The following is a 6,258-nucleotide window of genomic DNA, read 5'->3' as shown; positions in this document are numbered from 1 at the left end:
GGCCTGGGGGGGGGGGGTTGTGTGGGGAGGGGCCCCAGGCTGCACAGCCCTGCATTCAGACCCAGAACTGACTTCTGGTGAGCAGCCTATCCCTCTCCAGGCTTGGACCTCCCACCCGAACTCTTGGGTCCATAGGAGCTGGGGAGCTGGCACACACATCTGTTTTCTAAGACACACCTACATACAGCATCAGACACTTTTTCCAAATGAGTCTTACCTGTCACCCCCAACACAGAAGACATGAGATGAGTGGTGGTCCCATAGCCCCCTGCCTGGGCCTTGCTGTCCGTCTGAGGGGGATCTTGATAAGCCCCTGGGGAAAGACTTGCTGTAAGGTTCTGTAGCACCTCCCCACATGTAGATGTCTGCCCGGCAGTTTCTACCCAGCGTGGAGCGGCTGTCTGTTGAATACCCACCCAGGTTCCAGGGGGACACTCTGCTCCTCCCTCGTGGCTCCGTGTGGTCCTCCATGTGGAGACTGAGCTTTGGGCAGAGGAAGGTTAGTGACCTCATTGTCACAGGGTGGAGCGATGGAGCAACAGCTCGGTCCCAGGGTTTGCCGTCTAGTTCGCCTATCCGTCCTCCTACCCCAAACCTGGGCCACCCGCGATGGGGGGCCGCCAGGTCCGTGCCCTGACAGGCTGGCTGTGGGTTTGGGAGTCCCCCACTCCTCAGGTTCCGTAACGACCGCGGCTCCCAGGGGAGCTGATGGGATTACAGCTGATGGTAAGTACAGGTCAGTTAGATAGCACACAGGCAGGGTGATGGCAGGGAGAGTCCCAGATGCGGAGCGCATGTCCTCGGGAGCCTCATCTTCCGGGTGTCCGCGTGCATCCCGGCAGGGAAGTGCCCTCGAGTGTGCGCATGGGCCTCTGAGGTGGCAGGGAGCTTCTCCTCCGAACGGTTGATTGCGTCACGGACCACATGGGTGAGCTGCAGCTGTAACACCCCCTCCTCCACCGAGGGCCGGCTTGGTTCACTGAAGCACCAACCCCTGGTCACGTGACTGGTGTTTCTGCCGTGGCCCATCTCCAACCTGAGTCATCCGGCTTGTGGGCGCTGTTTGAGGGCCACCATGGGTAAGAAAGAGACGTGCTACTCAGGGGATCTGGAGGAATAGCGGTGGGGGTGGGGTGGGGGGGCGGGACAGGCAGATTCTTTCTTGCCCCCACCCACTGCCACTGTCGCCTGGGCTTTCCTCCTTCCAGACCTCAGCCTGCCCCCATCTCAGCTAGATCCTCCCGTCCCCCGCCGGCCGGCCCCGCGGTCCTCGACCTCGTCAGCAGGCTACCACCGCCTGCCTCTGGGTAACATACCGTGCTTCTGAGTTGCAGTGATCCTGGAAACACTGTCATCCCGCCTCTCTCCAGCCGCCTGGGGACACGGGGACCGGGGACATGGGGAGCAGACCAGGGTGATTGGGGGCCCAGGCATCTAGCCGTACTGCTCTGGGACCTCAGTTTACCAGTCCAGGTCCTTCTCAAATTACATTCGGATAGCCTTTCAGAGTTTTCAGAGAAGTTAGGGGTCTTTGCTCCCCTTGCCACCCCCAGAGGTTCAAGACAGGCAAGGTAATTCCAGATCTCTCTTTTTTACAGATAGTAACAAGGCTCTGGAAGCTGATGCAATTTGCTGAAGGAGACGTGTCCCTGAGGTGCTAGAACAGGTAGCTGCCACTGGGTACACCAACCCTAAGCCCCATGAGTGATTGCATGTGGATTGGTTTTCCGCATGCAGACTTGAGGCCAGAGCTTCTTTCCTGCCCAGCCTGTCCTATTTGCCAGCTAATGAGACCAATTGTAGGCTCCATAAACAAATTAAACAGCAGCTGCTTCATTTTCTTCCTCTCCAACTTTGAGATCATGATGACCTCATTTGCAGGCAGCTCCAGCTAGGGCTTTTGGGGCCTGTAGCGCCCAAGAACCCTGAAATGTAAGCATAGTCCTGCTGTGTTTTCGGGTTGGCCAGAGTGAAATATTCTGAGCACTGGCATTCCCAACCCGAACCAGTCACCATGTTCATGAAGCACAGGATGCCTGCTCAGCCTGGTAGCTCTAATTAATAATGCCGTTCAGGTAGGGGAAGCACCTGCAGCTTGTCTTTGGAATACTAGCAAGGAGGTGGAAGGAGCAGGTGATGTGAGCCGGGGGAAGATTAGCCAGATGCGGAATCCCAGACCCCAGATGCTGCTGTTTTAGCAACGGTCACTGAGGAACAGTGCAAGCCTTAGGTTCACCCCCATCCTCAGTGCAGTTCCTCCCACTTTGTTCTGGGGTCTGGCCTATGACAACAGTATGGACTGCATCTTGGCACTAGGAAGGAAAGCCTAGTTCGCTTCTGTATCGTAGAGGTTTGGGGAGCTTATAAAATTTTGCAAGAAAAATAATAACAAACCCCGAGCTCTTTCTGAGTCAACAAACACCTGCTGCATTTTTTCCCCCTTTGCGTTCATCTGAAATTACTGTGTTCCCACCCGGACTGTTCACAAACCCCCACCATCCCTGCGGTAATACAGTAAGGCAACATTTCACGCTGTGGGTGAGGGTGGAAATCTGTGATGAACGGGGTGTCTTTCGATGCCCTTTAGTGAGTGTGATTTTTTTGAAAGCAAAGCTGCTCATTAGCAACCCCAGGCTGAGCAGAACAGCCTGCATCATGTGTAGCATTTCCCTTCATCCTCCAAGGTAGTGTGTTGCTGAGATCAGAGAGATTGATGTTTGTTTTGGGAAGGGGTGGTGTTCCATTAGCCCGGTTTCTTCTCCGTCTCCTTTCTTCCCCAGCTAAGCCCACTGACAGCATATTTATAACACAGTTTCAGAAATTTAGTAATTCGGATAGGATGTAACGGTTTATTCTCGATGTCGGCCAGACAGCACTTTTATCCCCGGCATCCATCTGTTTTGCTCTCGTGGTCTCCCAGTGCCTGCCCCGCCTGCGGCCATCGGTTTTCAGCGTGCAGGACCCCATACCGGAATGAGACCTGTCAATCACGCCCATGGCATCTCAGTGCCCGTGGCCGGGGGACGCTCCCTATAAACCTGCGGGGGCCCGGGGAGCTGAGTCAGCACCACTCCCCCAGTGGGGAGATGATTTAGGGATACCACTCGAGGGAGGTATGTGGTCTGCAGGCACCTGGGTAGATTTACTACCCGCCAATACAGAGCCTGTCCTCGTATGTGCTGCCTCGGGAGAGCCCATTTCACTCTGTCCATCTCTGAGACAGTGACTTTGCCAAGATCCCCTTGGGCCGGCTCTTACCCGCCCCAGTCCGATACTCCCTTCCCACCAGGGTTCATTAAAACATAATGTGGGCTTCTTGATTATAAGCGTTCATCATAGAGAATTTGGAAAACACAGAAATGCATAAAGAAGACTATAAAAGTTGCTCATCAGTCCTGAATCCCAAATAACACAGGTCCTATTGGGGCATCTGTCTTTCTCCACACACACGTGTGCTTTTTGTATGTTAAAAACAAGGATCATGATGTGTATGCTATTTTGTGGTTTTTTAAATTAACTATGCAGGGAATTGTCTCATAATCACCCACATTTAATGATCAGAAGATCTTGAGAGCCTTGCGTGGTGTGAATGGATCACTAGCGACGCTGGAGGTTTGGGGGCCTGCTGTGTGGGGGCTCCTGGGGAAGTGCTGTGGGGCAGGCAGGCATGTGAGGGTTCCCGGGAGGAGGGTGATAGGGAGCACACTGGCTTGCTGTAGCGAGTCCGGAGCATCACAGCTGGCCAGCGTGCTGAAGGAACAGTTGCGGGGTGCCGCTGAGGTCGGATCTGAATTGCTGCCCTCCCCATTTGCGGAACGGCACCAACCCAGGGCCTGCCCGCCCCCAGAGATGGGGGAGCCTTGCAGGACCCCAGGACTCCCTGAAGTGGGACACAGCCTTTTCCTGCATGCACCCGGGACGTTCCCCTCCGTCTCTCCACCACCAGGCCCCGAGGGAGGCCCTCCCCTCCCTTTCAGGCACTCCTGGTGCTGGAGCTCTTGTGTGGATGGGTTTAGAACTCGGCGGCCAGACGTTGGGGGTGTGATGAGAAAGATCACACGGGGAACCCCGATTTCCTGTGTTTCATGAAGGACAAATAAGATCAGAAAAGCCTGCCTGTCAAAGGTCTGTTGGGCTCAGACGCAAACACCAGTTACTGGTTGGGTACCTCTTGTGCTCGGGGATGCCTTTCACCTGAGTCTGGTGTATCTTGGAGTAGCCGCCGTGGGGGTCGGCTCCTTCTCTCTTGCGCCAGACGTCTGTACTGGGGATGAGGCTCTGCGGGGAGACAGAGGGCCCAGATGTGGCAGATTCCTGCATTTTTCTAGATTAAATGTGACATCCTCAGAGCCACTCACTGCCTGGCTGGGGTGCTCCTTCCACAGTCGTTCCATGGTCCTTGGGCCAGGCAGCCACCTGGGCTTCCCGTGGTGCTGGCAGGGAGAACCCTGGGTTGTCCATCCTTGGCGGCTGCCACGTTGCCTTCTGGGGTTGCCCAGGCCCGTGTCATAGGCCTGGCTCCTCCTGGAGGGCTCAGGCTGCATCCCCCAAAGCTGATCATGATGCCTGTCCTGCTTCCCTGGCCCCTACATGCCCCTGTTCCCACGGCTGTCCCTGGGACAGAGGCAGCTGGGGAAGGGTAGACAGCATAGGGCAAGGTGCAAAAGGAAGGAGTGGTCCACACGCGGGTGTGGGGACCTGTGGGACAGTGAGGGCGTGTGTACCCTGCCACCTCCTTGTTTTCGTTTTACCCTGCAGCCCTGTTGACCTGTGGCAGGAAGCTGTTTAAGGCCGGCCTTGCCCTTCATGCTTGGAGGTGGCTGATGGAGGGACAGAGCATCAGAAGGGTCATGTGCCTGCATCTTACGGTCAGAAAAGAATGACAGAGTGGCAGACTATGCGAGTTTGTTGGAACGAATTCATGTTGTCATCCTAACCCAGAGGAGAGCCTTCTATTCAACGCCTTGACCCCTATGTGTGTGTTGGAGGTCAGTTTTGGCAGTGGCCGGAGGTACAGATTCATTGGTCAGGGTGCCCATTGTTGGGGGTGCCGCACCGTGGCCTCCCCGATCAGATGCAGACCTGGGCCCCCTCATTCAGAGCTGCGTGAGTCTGCACACTCCGTTAAACTTTTTGGTCTCAGATTTCTCAGCTATAAAATGAGGGAAATTATTTTGGGTGAATTTTAAGATTCCTTCCAGCAAGAACATTCTGTAAATTGTGTGTAGTTAAAAAGCTTCAGCTGATACATACATACATATTATTTTGTAGTTTTCAAAATATTTTTAAAGATTTTATTTATCAGAGAGAGAGCACGCACACGCACGAGCACAGGGAGGGGCAGGCAGAGGGAGAGCCAGGCTCCCCGTGGAGCAGGGAGCCTGACGTGGGACTCAATCCCAGGACACCAGGATCATGACCTGAGCCCAAGGCAGACATTTAACCAACGGCCATCCAGGCGCCCCCCCCCCTGCCATTTTCAACTTACTAATCAGCTTTGTAATTTATCCACGTGTTTGTGGGATGCCGTCAGCTAATAACCCCGAGGTTTATGTCAGTGATGAGGTGTGAGTGCCCCATCTCTGGTTGATAGACGAGGCCCTCGGGTTATTCTGATGGGTGGTTTTCTATAGGAAGGCCTGTTCTTTTCCTCCATGTTGGGATGCAGTCTGGAGTAATTCTGTCGTGTTGGTCGCACATTTATGGAGCAGTATTGAAACTGGAGTGGAAAGCATGTTAGGCATTAGCACTGTTATCGGTTTTGTAGGAGCTGAAACCGAGTGAGAGGGTTTTGGAATAATTGGGTAATCCAAGCGAATTAATCAAGAGGGGGAAAATATCAGTTTTGGCATCAGATGGAGAGAGCGTCGACTTCCACATCTGTGGTCTTTATGCATTTTAATCAAGTCTAAATTATGCTATTAAGATTTACTTTTGCTGCATTTACTTAGATGCTGTGACACAGCTGACTTTGTATTCATCTCTGGATACTTCTTGAAACGGGGAAGCATTCTCACGGTTTCCAGGGGAAGAGTTGCAAAAGAGTCACAAAGATGAACAGGTGACTCGTCCTTGGAGGGCTCCCAGCTCAGCACCCGTGGCGGTTGAGCTCTAGTTGGAGCACAGAATGGGTGGCTGGGAGGTTTGGAAGGTACCCAGATCCTCGGGAAGTCCGGAGGAGGCCTGGCGGGAGGGGCCAGGCTGAGGGCCGGGGAGGAGACGAGTGTTGGTGGCTCAGGCCTGTCCTGTGAGAATGCC

This window comes from Mustela nivalis, assembly GCF_964662115.1.
Source record: "Mustela nivalis genome assembly, contig: HAP1_SCAFFOLD_860, whole genome shotgun sequence".
In the NCBI taxonomy this organism is placed as follows: Eukaryota; Metazoa; Chordata; class Mammalia; order Carnivora; family Mustelidae; genus Mustela; species Mustela nivalis.
Note: the sequence above shows the minus strand (reverse complement) of the source record.